General features: G+C 40.2%; 1 protein-coding gene and 1 long non-coding RNA gene across 2 annotated transcripts in view; one reads left to right on the top strand and one right to left on the bottom strand.

The window, feature by feature from the left end:
- EXOC4 (exocyst complex component 4) overlaps positions 1–20,732 on the top strand; it is a 765,046-nt gene that overhangs the window by 133,719 nt on the left and 610,595 nt on the right. The gene's annotated exons all lie outside the window — the stretch shown is intronic.
- On the bottom strand, positions 14,940–19,324 carry LOC147583045 (uncharacterized). Its single transcript, XR_015244869.1, has 2 exons — positions 19,185–19,324; positions 14,940–15,423 (listed from the first exon to the last, which is right to left on the bottom strand). It is a non-coding gene; the product is annotated as an uncharacterized LOC147583045 (long non-coding RNA).

Here is a 20,732-nt window from a genome sequence, read left to right as displayed (position 1 = left end):
ATAGTCTGAACGTACTAGAATTTTGGCTGTGTTAGGTTTGCTCTCTCAGTGCATTCCTCTTACAAAGGCTGCATACTGCCTCAGTGAGAGGAGAGTCGCATGTGTAATGTCTGTGCTACTACACGTTGAGGTTAAGCATAGTGCTTCCCCTCCCACCACCCCCCCCCCCCCAATTTTCTCAAAGCAGTCGTGTGGAGTATCACCAGCTATGAGAGACAGAATGTGCTGGAGGCTAAATTTCTCTGTTGGTGTTCCAAATATTTCCAGAAAAGGCCAGAGGAGTTGATTTGCTTTTGTTTCTCTGAGCGTTTTCCGATATTACCTTCAGAGCTCACTAGCTCAGAGCAGCGGGCATGACTTTCTTCTGTCCTCATCCTGACCCCTGCTCAACTTTTCTTACTGTGGAACATATTAACAGCTAGCCTTATTCAGACATTTGGCAGGCTGTGATCGTTTAATTAATTCCTTCTTTCTTTTCTATATATTTTAATTACCCCAGGGATCTGGTATTCTGCAGAATGTTACATTTGGCCTGTTGGAAATACTTTGCTCTTTGTAACTCTGGGTTAGTTAACCTTACCAGGGAGGAGCCAAGGGAAGAGAGTCACTTGAAAACTAGAAGTCATTGGACCTTACTTGCAGAGAAACCTGCTGTCAGTTAACATTTTTAAAGAATTTTGCATTTTCCTTGTTCTTTTTTTTTTTTTTTAACTTTTTAAAAAAAGTTTATTTAGAAGGAGACAGTGCAAGTGGGGAGGGGCTGAGAGAGAAGGAGACAGAGTCCCAAGCAGGGTCTGCACTGTTAGTGCAGAGCCTGCTGTGGGGCTTGAACTCATGAAACTGTGAGATCATGACCTGAGCCGAAATCAAGAGTCAGACACTTAACCAACTGAGCCTATCCAGGCGCCCCTGTTCTTAATCGTTATTGATTCGTTTATGTACATTTTACTCTTAGCAGCGTATTCAGAATTATTAGCCTTGTTTAGAAAATAAAGACATGAAGACGAGGCATACAGATTTGCAGGGAGTCTCTTTTTCCAGGCTAAGAAATGCAATTGTATTTTACCTGGGCCTTTCTGCCTTTTCATTTTTCCCCAAGCTCCAGACAGCCCATCCTCCTGAGCCACTGCACAGTGAGTGCACTTCTGAAATGGTTTTATGCCCCTGAGCACCACACAGTTAACTTGTGGGGATCATAATAATGTGTTGGGCATGTGTTTCCAGGTAGTCCAGCGTCTCCTTATCAGGGCTTATCCATCTTACAGGATATCAGAGGAGGGAGAAAAGAAAGCATTGTATTTGAGAAAAAAGCATTCATTTAGAGAAATTAGAGTTTTGTGCAGGATTATCAAAAGAAAGTTAAGATGGAGGAATGTCTTTGTGTGATATTCTTCTCTGTATGGCTATACATGCCTTCACAATGTTCATATGTGGGCCTCTGTCTACTGTCTTTATTTTGTATTCGTTTGAATAAATACATTTAAGGTCCCCAAAAGATGGCAGTAAAATTGTTTTGAAATCTACATTAGCATCAATAGATTTTGACCATTTAAATTGTGCTAGGTCACCATCTATCATCTTAGTAAAGTTTACGACCGGCATGCTAGTGGATACAACTATGATCTTAAAAGTTACAGACCCTGTTTTTTTTTTTAAATATAATATATTGTCAAGTTAGCTAAAATACAGTGTATACAGTATGCTCTTGGCTTCAGGAGTGGATTCCCGTGACTCATCACTTGCGTATAACACCGAGTGCTCATCCCAACAGGTGCCCTCCTCAATGCTTATCACCGATTTCCCCTCCCCGCCAGCAACAACCCTCAGTTTGTTCTGTGTATTTAAGAGTCTCATATGGTTTGCCTCCCTCTCTGTTTGTAACTATTTTTTTCCCTTCCCTTCCCCCATGGTCTTCTTTTAAGTTTCTCAAATTCCACATATGAGTGAAAATACTGACTTATTTCACTTAGCATAATACCCTCCAGTTCCATCTATGTAGTTACAAATGGCCAGATTTCATTCTTTTTGGTTGCCGAGTAATACTCCCATTCTATTTATATACCACATCTTCTTTATCCATTCATCCATCGATGGACATTTGGGCTCTTTCCATACTTTGGCTGTTGATAGCACTGCTATAAACATTGGGGTACATGTGCCCCGTCGAATCAGCACTCCTGTATCCTTTGGATAAATTCCTAGCAATGCTGTTGTTGGGTCATAGAGTTACTCTAGTTTTGTTTTTTTGAGGAACCTTCACACTGTTTTCCAGAGCGGCTGCACCAGTTTGCCTTCCCACCAACAGTGCAAGAGGGTTCCCCTTTCTCCACATCCTCACCAACATCTGTTGTTTCCTGCATTGTTAATTTTAGCCATTGTGACCAGAAAAGTTAGAGATACTTTGTCATTTACCTATTTTTTTGGCTACATATGATAAATTATAAAATAAACAAAAATAACTGTTACGGTCAACCATCTTAAAGGTGTCCATTTTCTCTATCAAAAGGAACTTGACAAAAGCATGTGTCAACTCATTCACTTTTGTAAGAAAAAAACCCCAGTTAAACTTCATCATATCTCATATCTGTAGAGTCATTTTTGGATACAAATGAAAGGGCCTTAAATAGTTGATTAAAAGTGTTAACTAAAATAGAAGGAAGTTGAAACATCTTTCAACCATCTGTAGATCTTAGAGCCTCGCTGAATCACTTTACTCACTACAGTGTTGTCTCTAGTAGTCTCTGAAATGTCATTAGAAGTAAAGAATTCTTATTATCTAGAAATATTCTTAGTCATTTATGCATTATAAAGACATTTCCCTTTTCTGGTGCTGTACCTGACCTCTGCCAGTACATTTAGCACATTCTTACACTTGCCGAATTCTAACTAGATCTTATCATAGATTTTTAAATCTGTAGATTTAATATTTTTGAGACTCAGCATCAGCAAAAGTAGAACAATTTCTTGGTCTTTACATTCCGTCTGAACACGTATTGACATCCTCAAGAAAGGTGTTTAAACAAAAATCCCGACACCAAATAGCCCGATGAAGGTATCTCTGGGTACAAATTATGATCAGATTATGAGAGACTTATCTTCAAGGTCACAAAAATATGCCAGCTTAGGGAAAGCTGTGCCCCAGTGTCAAGTGGAGCATGAACTAGTTTATTTGGAACTCATGCAGTGTCGTGTTTACTGAAATACTTGAACGTATGTTCTCGTCTGCTGTCTGTCTTTTTAAAAGTCATGGAGTAAATCATTATAACAAAGCAGTTTTTTCCCCTTGATGTTGACTTGCAAGTGTTTTGTTCCTTTCTAGTGCAGTTTACTTCTAAGTGTGGCCTTTGAAAGGAGGAGATAGGACCCCTACCTGCTAAAGTGGATCATGAACTAATAATAACCTGTCCTTCAGTGAGCTAGTTGATAAGAGTATATTGCTTTGGGAGAGTTGTTACTTGATTGTCGGGCCAGGGTTAGTCCTGCTCCTCAGTGGACAGTCTAACTTTAAGCCTTGTAAGGGTTTCTAGAGTATGCAGAATTCCTGATTTATACCTGCTAAGTACTTGAGAATTCACCTTTTTAAAAAAATCCTTAAAATTTTTATTTATTTATTTATTTATTTATTTATTTATTTATTTATTTATTTAAATATAATTTATTTTCAAATTAGTTTCCATACAACACCCAGTGCTCATCCCAGCAGGTGCCCTCCTCAATGCCCATCACCCACTTTCCCCTCTCCCCCACCCCCCATCAAGTTAACATACAGTGTTGTATTAATTTCAGGTGTATCATATAGTAATTCATCAATTCTCTGCATTACTCAGTACCCATTAAGATAAGTGTAGTCTTAATCCCCTTCACCTGTTTTACCCTTTGCCTCCCCAGCCCCCCACCATGGTAGCCATCTGTTTGTTTTTTATAGTTAAGAGTCCATTGTTTGGTTCATGTATCTTTTTTTTTTCCCCTTTGTTCATTTGTTTCTTAAATTCTACATATGAGTGAAATCACACCGTATTTGTCTTTCTGTGACTGGATTATTTCACTTAGCATTATACTCTCTAGATCCACCCATGTTGTTGCAAATGGCAAGATTTCATTCATTTTCGTGGCTCAGTAATATTCCATTGTGTATATACCACATGTTCTTTATCCATTCATCTATCAGTGGACACGGGCTGCTTCCATAGAGAATTCAGCTTTTTTTGGGTCAGTGTGTGGTGGGCAGGAATTAGTTAGTTGAAAAAAGTAGTATGTTATGGTGGTGGCATTTGGAGGATTAGATACACTTCTGTTTGAATGTATTTGGATATTTTAATATTTTCATCTTTATTGGTGGTAACGTCTAATCTTTTTTCCACATCCAGGTGTAGAGTGTTTTAGCGTTGATTCTGAAACCTCACAATTGTATGTTAATCCCAAGCCAGCATGTAGAATCAAATATCCTTGAGTTAATTAAAACAGAGCCTGGTCATAAGCCTAATTCATATGACAGCAGCAAGCATGAGAAAAAAGTAGTATTCATAAAGAACATTTTTTCCATAAATAAATCCTTAAATCATACTAAAATTTAAAAGTAGAGATAAACTCTTTTTCTTTCTTTTCCCATGAAAATAAAATCCAAGAGTGATTTATAGTCATTGTGCTGACTTTGTCGAAACACTGGTTGATGGCAAACTACCAGGCAAGTGCTCCGTCTCTTTCTTACAGGTGCTGAAGGCGTTGTTGGTGCTCAGTTCATGTTTAATAATAACATTATTCAGAGTTGAAATGTGGCTGGTACACCAGGGTTAATGCCAGTGCTCTTAGGAGAGGGTGATTGGCATTTTAATCAGCACAAATGTTCAGAACCTTTGTCTAAATGACTATATTTCTAGCTCTTCAGATTTCCCTGCTCTGTGTGGTTCAGCACCAATTCAGAGGGGAGAGCTCCATCTACCGAAGGCCCATATCAGAATGATTCCTTCTGTTGAGTTCAGTGATTTTCCTTTTGCACAGCTCGTTGAATTTTCTTCCGATATATAGGCTCCGATGGAGGTAATGCTTAAACTGGTAATTTTGTTGTTTCAAAACCAAATTTCTTGTCATTTTGCTTAGTGCTTAAATCTAAAGGAGTTATTAGGGAGCATTCTTAATTCATTTAATAATTGTGTTTTGTTGGGACTTAGTAAAATGGTAAAAACTGCCCTTAAGAAAATGTTGCCATAGGTGGTTTTTCTTTACTTATCCCTTCCTTGAATCCCCTTCAATACCCTCACATTGGCATTGTATTGGTGATGTCTGAGGTATTAAAAGTGACTTGGGTGTCAGATTGCCACTTGATTTTCAGTCTAACCGTCTTGGCTGGCTCTGGGATATTGTGAAAGTGACTTAAGTTTTTTATAAACCTCAGGGATCTTGTGGGCCATGCTTAATGCATTTGGATTTTGTTGGAGAGGCAATAGAGTCTTTCAAGAGTTTTAAATAGGGGACCATTCACATTTGCATTGTGGATCTGATCAGAGATCTTGGTGGCCATGACTCTGGACGTCAGCCTCTTCAGAGACTGCCCAAGATGCCTATTCTTGCATTCGCTCACATTGATCAATGAAGGAGTGTGAAGGTGAGGCCATCTTTGCTCTGAAGGGCCCTTCTAGCTCCAAAGCTCCCCATGGTGTCAGCTCATGCTCTTCTTGGGCCTTTACTGGGCCTTGACATTTCCCTCCATCCTGCTTCCCTTCTCTGAAAGGAAACTGTGGGTGTTGATCCCAAGAGTACTCCTAAATAAACATCCGGCATGCAAAACTCTGTCCTGGTCTGTTTTCTGAGGACTCCAGTTTGGGACTTTGGATGATAGAGACCGAATTATGGAATGTGGACGTTTACCCGTAGGTAATAGGGGGCCCATTGGGGATTATTTGAGCAGAGAAGTAACTCGCTAAAGCAGTGTATTAGGATGTGTAATCTGGCATCCACGTGGATCCCACAGAGGGGAGGCGGGAGTAATCATTATGAGAGGGTGAATGGAGCAAGAGTCCGTAGGTACTATTGAAATAGGGAGAAATGGCACATTGCCACCCACCAGCTGTGTGGCCTTGGGAAAATCTTAACCTCTTTATGCCCTATATTCCTGGTCTGTGAAATGAGGGAATTAATATATGTATCATAAGGCTGTTGAGAGGATTAAATGAGATAATGTCACATACATATTTAGGGTTTAGTAAGTGCTGTTTCCTTTAAATAGATTTATTAATCACAGTGTCATTACTGACACACACGTGCACACACGCACGTGCCCACACACCTTCTGCACCCGTAGTAGTGTGCTATTCTGCCTCTTGCTTCAAACCTTTCAGCTTTGCCTTTTCCACACTTCTTAAGTGTCGCAGCCAAGGGCTTTTCCTCCGTCGCGGTGCTCGCCTGTCATCTCCTCACCTTTATGTTCCCACAGTGCATGCAGCAGGCCAGAAAATTTCATGTTCTTCGTGCCTCTTTGCTTGTGGGCATGCTGTTTACTCTTGTTTGTGTGCCCTGGCTCTGTGGTCTCCCTGGTGAATTTCTATTCCAGCTTCTACGTTCCCATTCAGATAACCTGTTTTTTAAAAAGAATTACTAACTTCCTGGTCTGTATATTGTATACATTTGTTCCTCAGACTTAACGCACCGCGATACTTTTGTGTATACTTAACCGCTTTCATCGTGACCTTTCCCAGGTTGTATTCATGGTTGATTTCTCCGCACATGGAATGGTGTTGATGGCACATCATGGGCACTTGATAAATGTTTATTAATTTTTTTAAAGTTTCTTTATTTATTGTGAGAGAGACAAAGACAGCATGAGTGGGGAAGGGGGCAGAGACAGAAGGAGAGAGAGAGAATCCCAAGCAGGCTCCCTACTGGCAGCACAGAGCCGATGTGGGGCTTGAACCCATGAAGCCGTGAGATCATGACCTGAGCCGAAACCAAGAGTCGGACGCTTAGCCGACTGAGCTGCCCAGGCGCCCCTCAATAAATGCTTATTAAAAGTAGGTTGACAAGGGATTCTGCACGGTGCCAGCAGCGGTCAGCTTTGCACAGAGTCAAGGCAACTTGCGTATCGCCCCGAGGATTCACAGAATCTGGGAACGCCGCACAGTGCCGGGGCGTGTGCACCAAGGGTTCCCTGGATCTGGGGAGGCCGCACAGGGCGCGTGCACCGAGGGTTCCCAGAATCTGGGGAGGCCGCACCGGGCCGGGGCGCGTGCACAGAGGCTGTGTTGCGTCAGTGCATCCTTTGGTAGGTTGGAAGTCTGCTTTGCCTATTGAGGACATGCATTCTAGAACCCTGGCCTAATAGAAGATCCTGATACCTTGCCAGCTACACCTGGTGGCTCCAAGACGTCTTGTCAGTTGGTGGCTTCTTGTTCTGGGAGGTCTGGTATTGGAACAAGCCTGTATGCCATCTCTCTGATGGAGAATGTCATTGGATCTGCTTTCTTTGAAATTCTTTCTTGGACTCCCCTTGTCTGTCACAGATTTATCAGTTTAGTTCTTCAGAGTTATACATTCTTTCTCCACTCACTGGTCTATTTAGGTAAAGTAATTTTTATTTTTGTTTTTTTTTAAGTTTATTCACTTATTTTGAGAGACAGCGAACAAGCACGGGAGGGGCAGAGAAAGAGGGAGAGAGAAGATCCCAAGCAGGCTCTCTGCCATCAGCACAGAGCCTGACGCAGGGCTTGAACTCATGAACTGCAAGAAAATGACCTGAGCCAAAATCAAGAGTCAGATGTTTAACTGACTGAGCCACCCAGGCACCCCTAGATAAAATAATTTTTAAATTGTAATTGTCAAAATCAGTAAAATTGGTCTTAATAACCTCATAGTACCCTACAAGTTGAGTACAGGATCTTGAGTCTAATAGGATAAGTCATGCTAAAACAACTTGATAGAAATTAGAAAGGGAGGCTACATTGGGGAAAACATATTTATTTTAGGTTGATGTCAAAATGATAGTGGGTGTCAAAGATGAAATTTAAAAAGCAGTAGTTCAAGATAGAAGTTAGGAGAGGCACTGTAACTTTTACCCGTAGGGTTTTTTTTTTTAAACTTAAACTGTAAGAAATATTGAAAGATAGTACGATAAACATTATAGACTTGTCACCTTGATTTGCCAGTTCTTAAAATTTGCCAGATTTATGTAGTTTCTCTCTGTGTGTACGTATTCTATATTGTATTTATATATGCACACACACAAGTATAAAAATATGTGTGTATTTGTAACACACATCAAGACACTTTATCCTTAAATCCTTTAGCTTATATCTTCTCACAAAAAGAGCATTCTTTTACGTGGCTGAATTCAGTACTGTTATTACACACGATATTGATTCAATATTACTTAACATGCATTCCACGTTCACATTTCTCCAATTAGTCAAAAATATCTTCTACAATTGGACCTTTAAAATAACCTAGGATCTCTGCAAGGATTGCATTTACATTTTTGTTTGTCCTGCCTATTTAATTTTCTTTAGAATAGTCCTTTCACCTTTTTGGTTTTGATAATTTTGAAGAGGTCAGACCAGTTGTCTTGTAAGAATGTCCCCCATCTGGATTTGTCCAATTCATTCCTCCTTCTTAGGTCAGTTTGGCAAAGTTGGGCACTAATGCTGCGTGGGAGGTGTTGTGTGCTTTCCATGGTCGCGTCAGGAAGTACATATCACTTTGTTTGGCTATTGGCGATGCTGGGTTTGATTGCTTGCTTAAAATGTTTCCTCCAATTCTTTCCATTTTAGGGAGACAGATCTCCTTTATAATAGGCAGTCTATAGAGTGATAGAGACCATTTGTTGATCCTCTTTCTTAACCTTTCACCAGGTAGTTCTTACATCCAGTTGTGATTCTAGCCCGAATCAATGATTATATTGGTGATTATAAAATAGTTAATACAGATTTGAAAGTAATGCATGAGTTAATGATTAGTGGGATAAGAATGGATTTGGTAAATAATGAATGGATATAGAGTTATCTATATAGAAAAAATAAAATTAAATCTCCACTTAACAGCACACAGAAAACTAAATTCCACATGAGTTATAGGCCTAACTATGGAAAGCAAAACTCTTAACATTTTCACAAGAGAACACACAATGCAGATTTCCATGACATTGTGATAGGGAAGAATTCCTTAAGACATAAAAATTATAAGCCCTAGAAGAAAAGACTGACATTTTGGAATATATTAACATAAAAATATTCAATATAACAAAAGGTATTAAAAAGAAAATGAAAAGACAGACCACAGACTGGGAGTATGTACTTGTAACTCTTCTAAATGATTAAAGGTAAGTATCCAGAGTTGGAAAAAGTTACACAAATCGGTAAGAAAAAAACCCAGTAGAAGCAGGCAGTAGAAAACAGGCAAAGACTCAGTAGAAAACAGGCAAAGGATGTGACTAGGCACTTCACAGAGGAAGAAGATTGAATGGCCAATTATGAAAGATAATCAGCATCACTAATAATCAGGGAAATGAAAAGTAAAACCCTGGTGAGATTCTGTTTTACACCTATTGATTGGCGCAATCTAATCGGTTTGCTAACACCAAGTGTTGGCATGGATGAGAAGGAACAGGAACTCTAGCATATAACTGATGGGAGCACATTCTCTAATATATTTAGCAAGCAATATGGAAATATCTGGTACAGTTGAAGATGCACATATTCTGCAACTCAGCCGTTCTGCTTTTAGGTGTTAGCCTAGAAAACAGTCACACGCTTACAGGAATATGTACAAGGAAGTTCTTGCTAGCACCACTTCTGATAGACAGAAAAGTACGGGTCCTGATAAATGCAGTGTAATTTTCCCCCCATGCACTGGAGCCGTTAAAATAAACTAGTTTTATCCACATGGATGAATCTCAGGAATATAGTACTGAATTAAACCGTAAAAGAGTATGTAATACATATGTACTGTAATGCTATGTATGTATACCATGTTTTGTATGTATAGAAAAGCCAGCTTTATTGAGATATAATTCCCATATCACACAATTCACCTGTTTGAAGTATACAGTTCAGTGGATTGCAGGATATTCAGTGTTGTGCGTCTGTCAATTTTAGAACCTTTACATTATCCCTAAAAGAAACCCTTAGCTGCCCTACCCCCTTCCCGAGTCTTCTATCCTCTCCAGTCCTAGGCAACCACTGATCTACTTTCTGTCTCCCTATATTTGGCTATTCTGGACATTTTGTGTAAAAGAAATTACACCCTGTGTGCTCCTTTGTGACTGGTTTCTTTCAGATAGATCGTATTTTCAGTGTTGATACATGATGTAGCCTGTAACAGTCCTTCATATTTTATTGCCGGGCAGTATTCCATTATGTGGATACACCATGTTTGTTTATCCATTCATCAGCTGGTGGACCTTTGGGTTGTTTCCGCTTTCTGGCTAAGATGAATAATGCTGCTAGAACATTTGTGTACAAGTTTTTGTGTGGACGTGTGTGTTCGTTTTTCTTGGGTGTATGCATTGGAGTGGAATCGCTGGGTTATATGGTAAACTGTGTTAGAACCACCAGACTATCTTCCCAAGTGGCTGTATCCTTTTACATTCTCGCCAGCAGCCTATGATGGTGTCTGTCCTCTCTGTCCTTGCTGGCACTTGTTAATGGCCATCTGTTTTATTTTAACATTGTAGTGGGTGTGAAGCAGTATCTTATTGTGGTTTTTATTTGAGTTTCCCTGATGGCTAATGATGTTGATAATTTTTTTATATGTTTGTGTATGGATCTACGTACATTAGTATGTACTGTTTCTCATATATGTATAATCAAATGTATAAAAATGGGAAGAGATGGGACAGGGGGTCTTTCACTATATTTGTATCATTTTGCTTCTTAAAAAAATGAAGTCGTGAGGCAAGTAAGGCAGAATATTAGCATTTATTAAATCATGGTGACAGATACATAGTTCTCTGTTACATTATTGTCTAGTTGTGTGTGTATGTATGTAAAAAAAATCCATATTCTTATATATATATAAGGAGACAGAGTGGAGGAGAAAGACAGCTCCCCAGAAATGATAGTTGGTGTGGTGAGAGTAGAAAATTTTTTCTGTGGAAGAATAAAAAATAAATGAATCTCAGAAATACTTTAGTGCGTGCTTCCAGTTTGGCGAGGTATGAGAAATGGGAAATAAAGTTTGGTCAAAAGGCGTAAGTTGAAGAATTGTTTGTTAGTACAAATACAAGTTACGGTTGTCAGCATTGTCATGTGCTGCAGAGAAGGAGAGAGTGTGGTCTCGCTAAGTAAAAAAAATTGGGCCACCTGGGTGGCTCATTTGGTGGAGTGTCTGACTCTTGATCTTGGTTCAGGTCATGTTCTCACTGAGATCGAGCCTCCCATCGGGCTCTGTGCTGGGTGTGGGGCCTGCTTAAGATGCTCTCCCCCCCCCCCCGCCCCTTCCATTCTCTCTCTCTCTCTCTGTCTCTCTCAAAATTAATAAACTTAAACACAAAACTTTTAATTTGGTGATCAGCTCATTAACACCTTCCAAGGACAGAGTTTTGAGTTTTAGAAATAAGGCTCAGATTTACATTGTAGGAGGTAAGCAGGATATGGTGTGTGAGAAAATCAGAGTAAAACACATTCAAAAGGTCGGTGAATTGAAGGAGAGAAATAGGGCAGTAGCTCAAAAGGAGAGGTGGATCAAAGTACGTTACATATCAGACTTGGTGCAGTACTTGACCATCATCCATGTGAGCCGGTTGGAATTTCTAAGTGGCACCCCAGCAACAGTGTTCTGATTTAGAAACACGAGAGTGACTACTTCCTTATTCATATCTTCTCTCCTTCCTCCCTTGTTAAAAGCATGATAGTATTTGCATATATGGCTTCTTCTCTTTCTAGCTCTTAAGATCCTTTGAGTGAAGGAATAATGGGTGATTTATTCATCTTTGTACCACTGCCAGCTACAGTACTTTGCATATAGTAGATGCATAAATGATATATCTTAATTTTAAAAGGAACAACTTTATTCAGCACAGAGAGACCTTATGGGAAAGTCATCCAAAAGTTGGAACGACTGAACGGTAACAGTGTGTACAAAGTGTGTGCACAGTACATGACTCAGGTCGATAAACATTAGTATTCCCTCATAGCTCCTTCCTTCCCAGTTATTTGAGAGGATACAATTGAGGAAACAATTCCAGAAGACACAGAAAGGATGGCAGGATTAGACTTTTTAAAGGCGGGATGGAGGGAGGCAGGATAAGCCAGTGTTGGAGCAGAGAAGGATGATGGGACTTGTGATCATGGCTCTGTGTGTAGTGAAGTGAGGGCCTGTGGAGTTGGAGGTGGCAATGTAAGGTTATCACAGAGAATGAAGAACATTTACAGTATCTTCCTCAGAGCAAAGAAATAAAAGCGGATGACTGACTGCATTGTCTGGCAACATTGAGAGTTCACTTGAATTTAGATAGTGTGAATGATGAGGTCTATGTGAATATGTGATTTTTATCCTTTGGAAGCTGGGATTGACGAAAAGCACCCAGAATGTGCAATATAAACGAAGGGATCCACAGGGCTGCAAGGGAAAGATTTGGTGGAGGTATGGTAGTTTCCTTTTAAATGTTTGAACAGTTCCCATATGGATAAGTAATTCTTTTAATTCTGTTTTATGAGAGGACAGGGCTCAGGCTAAGTAACTGGAGGTAAGACAGATTTCTGCTCGGTAAGAGAACTTACAAATAATAGAGCTATCCAATATTAGAATACAGTATTCCGAGAGCTAGGGAGTCTCCTGTCAGGGGAAGGATTCCAAGAGGGGCTAGGATGTGAAAATGGAAGGTCTGACTGCATGTCAACTAAAAACCTTTTTTAACACTTAGGGTGTTAAAAGGTTTTATGATCACAAGGTTGATGGGGTAAGAAAATGTAGTTTCTAGTTAAGAGCAGAAAAAAAATGTAATGACTGTGAGTCCACACTAGATTGGGACATCATTTATAGACAGAAAAGAGCCAGAGATCGAAGGCAAGTGGGAATACCCAGGCCATAGTTACCTCCTTTTTGCTGCCTCTTCACAGTTGACATTAACAACGTGATCTCATCCGTCCTCATCTGCCGTTGTTTGCAGGAATTCACCACTCCGTCTCAGCACTGCCTTTGGGCGCCATGTGCTTTTACCTTCGTCTAAAATGTCATTGTAGAGTGAATAACTATAATTAACTGATTTGAAATTAAAAACTCTGGATTTTAAAATTTGATTGTGCATGTAAAACATGAACATTTTTTATATACTGACGGTTTTTGCATGGTTTCTTTTTACTGGCATCAGTTAATAGATGAATGTTTGATTTTGAGTTAAGGCCATACTGTTAATAGCTAAATGTTTTTTTTTTTTTCTGTTTTTATTGGAAAACAGCTTCTAAATAATTGTCTCCTAACTTTTCTCTTCGCTTTATCTCCTCTTAGTAATAGAGAGAACATAGTAGTTTTATCAGTTTCACCCACCGTGTGAAGAAAATGTCACCAAACATATAAAGTCCAGGATAAAGAACAACTAATTAGTATAGAATTCATGTATTGGTTTCTTTCCGGGCTCAGTGCTTAGCATATATAAGCTGTAGGCTGTGATCTTGTAGGGTCTCAACCTCAACACTTTTTTTTTGTTTGTTTGTTTGATATGGTACCTCCGTGCCCAGAAATTTCACATTGATTACTGTAGGATCTCTTGCTTCATCTGCATGTGAAAGGAATGGAAAAATAGCTTGGATCCTAAGGTTGGCCAGTTAGCCCTTTGGCTTGCTAACGTTGTGTGTTGGTTCCTAGAGAAGATTGAATAATCAGTCGGTTTAGCTTTCGTACCGCACTGCTAAGACACTGTGGAATTAAAGTCACAGCATTCACGGAAAGCCATGTGTTCGAAATTACATCGAAGGATGTCTGACATGTACATAGGTTGGGGATGTACCGGTGAGGAAAAAAAATGGGTCAGTACATGGATTCTCTTGGGGTGAGGGAAAGGGCCACAATCTTCAAGGGACCATGACAAAATCTCTGGTAAAAACTTTCCTGCATATACCTGACCCATCTCCTGAGGTCCTGCTGTGGCTATCACTCCCTGGATTCTGTGTATTTTTAAAGCCTGTTTGGAATCATTATGTATACCATTACCTGTAACTACTTTTCAGATTATCATGAATATTGTCAGGTATAAGATGAATTGAGGACAGTAATGCCGGTGAATTACTCTGGGCTGAGACCGTTGTAATTGATTGGCCAGCTGTTTTATAGCAACTCTTATGTGGGGGCATAGGATTAGATAAAGCCCTCAGACATGATAACCTTATAGAATTTAAATTAAAAATGAAAAGAAACGGACATTTATGGGGAAATATTGTAAGGACAACTGATATTTTCAACGTTAGGAAAAGGTCATCCTTGGCCGTATTTAGAAGTGATTAAATGGTTCAGTGTGATCTTTCTGGTATGAGTGAATCCGAGGGAGTTACACAGCGGACTCCTCTGAATATCAGTGTTATTTCAAGTAGCAGGTATCTGGGTGGAGTTGAAGAGGGTAGAGCGGAAAAGTGATTTCAAGAAAATAACAAGGTGGTTTCAATCTGAGGGACATCAGATGAATCATCTCGTGAGACTGTTGGTGATTATGGAATAACGCAACGGTACAGGGGCAGATGAGCTGACGTATGGTTAGTAGGGCCAGGAAAATATCAAGGAAGAGAAGGAAAGGAAGCTCAGGGCAGCGAACAGAGTAAGGGCTTCTTTACAGATGCAGGTTTGAAATTCTCCAACCCTCCAAGTTAGCACTCATCCTTGAAAGAATGAAGAAGTAATTTTTGAGAACCAACAGTAAAGAAATTTACCACCTGTGTGTGATGTTTTGATGTGAAGCTGAATTAAAGGGATAAACCGAAATCTGGTGGAAGTGAGACGAGGAAGGTAACAATGACACGAAGACAGCCAACACTCAGGTATTTATTGAGGACTGTCCTGGGAGCCATGGAATATAATGCTTTGTGTTATAAGGAGATTGTAGTCTGATGGGGACCAGAGCAACTTGAAAGCTGAGCCCAAATGGGCAGGCAGCAAACGTTGGTGTCACATGCCTCGTAGTGCTGTTCCAAGTGGGTTTCTCTCAGTCCCCCAGCTAGACCTGCTCTATTAGTTTTTGTGGTTGCCTTGTATATTACCAAAAACTTACTGACATAAAACGGTGCACACGTTTATGACTTCACAGCTTCTGTGGGTCAGGAGTCTGGGCAGCTTAGCTGGTTCCTCTTCATCAGGGTCTGTCACCAGGCTGCAGTCTAGGTGAGCCTCCTAGGTTCGACTGGGAAAGAATTTGCTTCCAGGCTTCCTCGATTGGTGTCTGAATTCATTTCCTTGCTGCTCCTTGATTCCTGGGAGCTTGCTTCTTCAGAGCCAGCTAACTGTGGAGACTGACTAGTGGTGAGGGTAGTGGGGAGAGAGAGAGAGAGAGAGAGAGAGAGAGAGAGAGAGTTTACTAGCAAGACAACGTCTTACATAACATGATATGACATCCTGTCATCTTTGCTGTATGCTGCAAGTCACAAGTCCCTCTCCAGGCCCATGGGGAGGGAATTACACAGAAGTGCGGACACCAGGAAGTGGGGATCATGATGGCCATCTTAAAGTCTGTCTGTGGCACCTACTAAATCATTATCTGCATTTTAACTACAGTCCCTAGGTGATTGCATGCTAAGAAGCAGTGTTAAAAGGTGGTAGATGCCAAAAGAGTTTCATGGAGGGAGAAGAAGATTCTTGGGGCTTGGCTTAGGTAAACCGTTTTATGACTTGAAAATAATCTGTGTAAAGACTTCTGCACACCAGGGAATTTGTTGTATCTCCTATCGCCCCTACTAACAACCCCCTCTCCCCCACCCCCTCCAATTAAGTACAGTGTTTTTCCCTTGCGTGATGTTGCCCGACGTTTCTTTCAGAGTTTGTAAGTTCCTAACTTTGGCTTTTTGAAAAAACGTTGCTCTTTTCACCTTCACTGTTCATTTTGTTGGTGGGAAGTATCGGATATGGGTTTTTTTCCTCTGCCCTAATAGTTGAGAAACCCTGGGGAAGTCCTTGAACTATCCTCCGCCTCTGTTTTCTTGTGAGTTCTAGCATTCCTTCTTGGAGGGTTATGGTGTGAATTGAATGAATTAAAGAATATGACCGTTGTTGGCAAGCTGTAAAGCCTTATGTAACGTTGCAGTGGACTTGTTCGGTTGTACATGCCTGATTCCCAGTGCTACCCTCTTCCCGTAGAAACAGGCCCCTAAAAGTCATGATTGTGCCTTGGTCATGCCCATCTGACCGCAGTCTGTCTGAGCGGGGATAGGTGCCTGAACCAAACAGGGCCACACAGATTTTCCTGTTGCAATTTGAATTTGGGACCAAAAGATGACAGTTCTGGCCTGGCTTATCTAATGTGAGGAGATTAGAAACCAAGGAGGCTTTAGTGCAACTGCCTTCTGTTACATGGAGCAGTAGAGAAAGTTTGTCGCAGAGCCTAGAGGGAAATTAGATCTGCAGAATAATGGAGAGAGAGGGATCTTGTCTGCTTCCCATTTCCCACCTGCTTTTCTTGGTTCTGGCTACACTTTTGCCTTTGAGTTGCATAATAGCCCTCTAAATTCATATATAAATTCCCTTTTTTATTTAAGCTATTTCGAGTTTTCTGTTACTTTCAACTAGAGAGCTGGTGTGAAGGCCAATGAGAATGGTACTTAAAATTTCTTTTTTATCTCCTAACTACTCACCTCTTTTTCTTCCCTACATAATTTGTTTGTAAAGGCCAATTATATTCTTTATTGAGTATTTTTTTTTTCCAGGGCGTTTTAGAAATGTGAGACCAAGAAATATGATCCTTGCCCTCAAGCAATTTTTAATTTCTTGAGGCAGATGGACATCTAATTGACCACGTATAATATTGGGCAGAAAAAAGAAATAAGTCCTATGTGCAGCTCCTGTGAGGCAATCTTGATCTTCTGCTTGATAGCATTACTTAAAGCCATTTAAACCTTTCTTTCTTTCTTTCTTTCTTTCTTTCTTTCTTTCTTTCTTTCTTTCTTTCTCTCTCTCTCTCTCTCTCTCTCTCTCTCTCTCTCTCTCTTCCTTCCTTCCTTCCTTCCTTCCTTCCTTTCCTTCTTGTTTGTTTGTTTGTTTTTTTTTTTTTTTTCCACTAAACCATTTTGTCCCTGACTTGGTGCTAGGGTCCTGACTGATGCTTCTGGATCTATCATTTTTGTCTGTTCCTCTGAGCACTGCAAGCAGGCCCCGCAGGATGGCCACGTACGCCTTTCTTGATTAAAGTAAGTGGAGGAAGTTACAGTGATGAAGCTAAAACTGGAAACAAGACCAAACAGAAGTTCTGGTCTGAAATTTATTTTTTTTTTAAACTTGCTCAGTGAAGTTATTTGCTCTCCTGAGATGACTTAGGTCTCCCTTACCTGAGGATGATTTGAACATTTCTGTGTTTAAGCTTGCTCTTAGAGTTCTGTGTTTCCTATAAGCTAGCACTGCGTACAAAAAGGGTGCTTACACAGCTTGCATTGTATACTAAAAAGGGTAGTCCGTACAAGAGTTCTGTGTTCCCTATAGCTCGTGTTATGTAACGAAAAGGGTATTTATATAGCTTGCATTGCGTAATAAAAAAGAGGACCTACTCGGAGATTTCTGTGTTCTCTATAGCTTGCGTTACATAACGGGTGCTGAAATTAGACGGAAGCCAGTGAAATTGTGGTCAAACTGCATAGGACTGATTTTAGAACCACACTTTCCTAACGTGGAGGTTATATAGGTTATATGTTTTACTGGCTCGTGGCAGCTTTTCAAAATGACCCAGTTTGGAATGACATTCAACTTAGAGCTGATTGAAATGGGCATCGGTGGAAAATCCCTTGGGGATTTGTGGAGCAATTAAAAAATCCAGGAATCTCATTCTTTTCAATAATAGAAAAAAAATCTGTAGTTAGAATTTTAGAGAAGGATGTGAAGCTTTATCTTACTAAAGAAATTGTGGGAAATGCTTATATTTTTTAGAGAAGAAAGGAATTACTGTAATGAGTCTTAATTTTGAAAATATCATTAGGGTAAGTAATAGAATTAATGGAGTAACCCAAGGATGAGCTCAGTGATTTTCTTTGAAGTGAGACTCCTTCTAGAGATTAATTCTAGAATTGTTCTGGAGACTTTATAAAACAAAGGAGTGAAACCACAGGTAACATTAATCCTGGCTTAAGATATTCTATCCCGCCTTTTTTTCTTGCCTTCTTTAAGGCACGTGTAGTTCCCTCATAGTGCTCTTTATCTTATGTCATATCGCTTCGCTCATTTGGGAATTGTGTGTCTGTGTGTGCATGTTACACATTTGTCAGGTTCTTCCCTCTTCCCTTTCAAGCTCATAAAAAATGAGAACCATGTAATTATCTCATTGTCAATATGTGTCCTGTACCTGGCACTGTTCTTGGACATGGTAAGCCCTCACAAATTGTTGATTAAATGAGTGCATATTTGTTATTTATTCACATAACCCTGTACTCTACAAGTATTACTCATACAAAGATATGCCAGAAATAGTTACGCACAACATTTTTAGTCTCTTAGAATATTGTATACTTGCTGTGAGATATAGCACTACAAATATGGTTGGTAAATCCATAAAAATATGATCAGTTAAGTCTAATTTCTTACATTCTATCAGAGACAAACAAAACAAGGAAAGAAGAATAAGAGAGAGAGATCAGTACGTGGGGCTTTAATAATCTTTAACCCATGACTTGGCAAATGAGTACCACAATCTTCTGTGGACAAAGCCCCGACTAGGTTGGCCAGCACATAGACAAGGTTAGGGCCATTCTCCCAGCCACAAACTAAGTCAGTGGTGCCAGCAAGCAGACTCGTTTCTCAGGGCCAGAGCTCAGGAGAGAGTGCTCTCTGGGGGAGGGGATGTGCCCCATGGATCACAGTTACAGGTCTGTAGGGCGAGGCCCTGAGACAGTCAGTCAGCCGCAGCCACAAAAGCTGCAGGGGATGTGGGGGAAGGTGGCAGGGAGTTGCCCTTTGAAGGGAGCACAGGATTTAGAAGTTGGGTTTGGTGCTGATTGCCTCCATCCTACCCCTGAGATGTTTTCTCTGTCTCTGGCAAGGATGCTTTCGGCACAGATTGTATCACTGATCAACGTGCTTACCTGGATGGTAGAGGTGTTACTGAATTCAGCCTTGGCTAATTCTCTGTTCACCCTAAAGTTGATGACATCATGCCCCAGTTGGGGTTATGTCTGCTGTCAACACAGAAACAGCTCTGTGTATTATATCTGCAGATGGCTCAGAATCTGTCAAGGAAAGAGCAAGATAAATATTTTCTTATAAATATAAAAGGAAGAGTTAAACACTTATTGTTTAGAAATCAAGCTGATAAACATATTATATTGTCTGAGGCGCCAGAAATAAGCAGATTAATTACATGCAAATAACTGTTGCTCACGAAGTGTGGGATAATAATAGTATCTGTTGGATGTTTATGGCAAGTTTATTTACATGACTCAATTTTCTGCTAATTTTCCTGCGGAAAATGGTAAATACTTGGTTCCTTTGCCTTTGTTTCAGAAATACTTTCTTGAAATTGTGAAAACTGTTGCTTTGTCTTGCCATCATTGCCTTGCCAAGGGCAGTTCTAAAGACGGTATTTATGTAAACATGGTGAAGAAAGAATTGTTACTTGGATGCGGGGCCTTTTTGCCTTAAACGAATGTCATCATCAACATGCTTCCGTAACAGAAGTTCTGATTATTGAATATTATCACTCGTGTGGTGCAATCCAGATTGACCTTTTGTTGATCGTTTTCATGAACATCTTTTGATGTCAGCTTCTTGGTGAACTTCAGACGTTTCCTCTCTTAAGGCAGCACAGGGAATTGAGCAGTTTATATTGACAGTGCGACCCATGGTGTGGATCGCTGCCTTTTGTGCTAATGAGTGATTGGGTTCATTTTGAAAAGATGGCTCTGAAGTCTACATAGAACTTCACACACTGTCAAGAAACCTGTGCGTTCTGCTGTCACTCTTCACGCTCCTGGAGGTGTATGCTCCTTAGGTACTTGAGAGGTGATTGGGTGAGTTCTTTTATTCTTTCAAGATAATCAGTTCTTGTGGGTCATTAACTTGTATTGCGTATCAGATGCCTCATAAGCTAGGCAGCATTTTGGTTGGGGTAAGGAGGGATTGGTTTTCTGTCCAACTTTCCAGGCTGAGCTTATCCACTGAATGTGTCCCTCGATAGGGTGATACTTACCTCCCCAAGGTTACTGTTTTATTTGCTCTCTATATGCTAAATCTCAGGCATTTCACTCACCTCTGTGCATTTTCATCAACAACCCTGGCATCTTGATATAATTTAGAAACTATTATCTTACGGCATGCCAAACACTGTGATTAATCATATGTTCACAGAACAGGAAGGAGAATGGAAGTAGACTTTTGCTTTAATTTTTGGTAGAGGAGGAATTTTAACATCAAGTCTGAAAGGAAAACAGAGCATTTTGTATCTTGGATTAGTTTGTACCTGTTACTCTCAACCTGATTTTGCCATCTAGTGGTTACATGTGCATTGGGGTGCTGGAAAGCATGGGGGTGGCCTAGGAAGGTTGAACCACTGAACTCTGTAAATTAACATCTTGCCTTTGGGGACTCTCTTTCCTATCCTTTCCATGCATTACCATGGTGCAGATTAAAATTCA

This window comes from Puma concolor, chromosome A2 (assembly GCF_028749965.1).
Source record: "Puma concolor isolate L17-30 chromosome A2, mPumCon1.1.hap2, whole genome shotgun sequence".
NCBI classification, from domain to species: Eukaryota; Metazoa; Chordata; class Mammalia; order Carnivora; family Felidae; genus Puma; species Puma concolor.
This window is presented reverse-complemented; position numbering and strand designations above follow the sequence as displayed.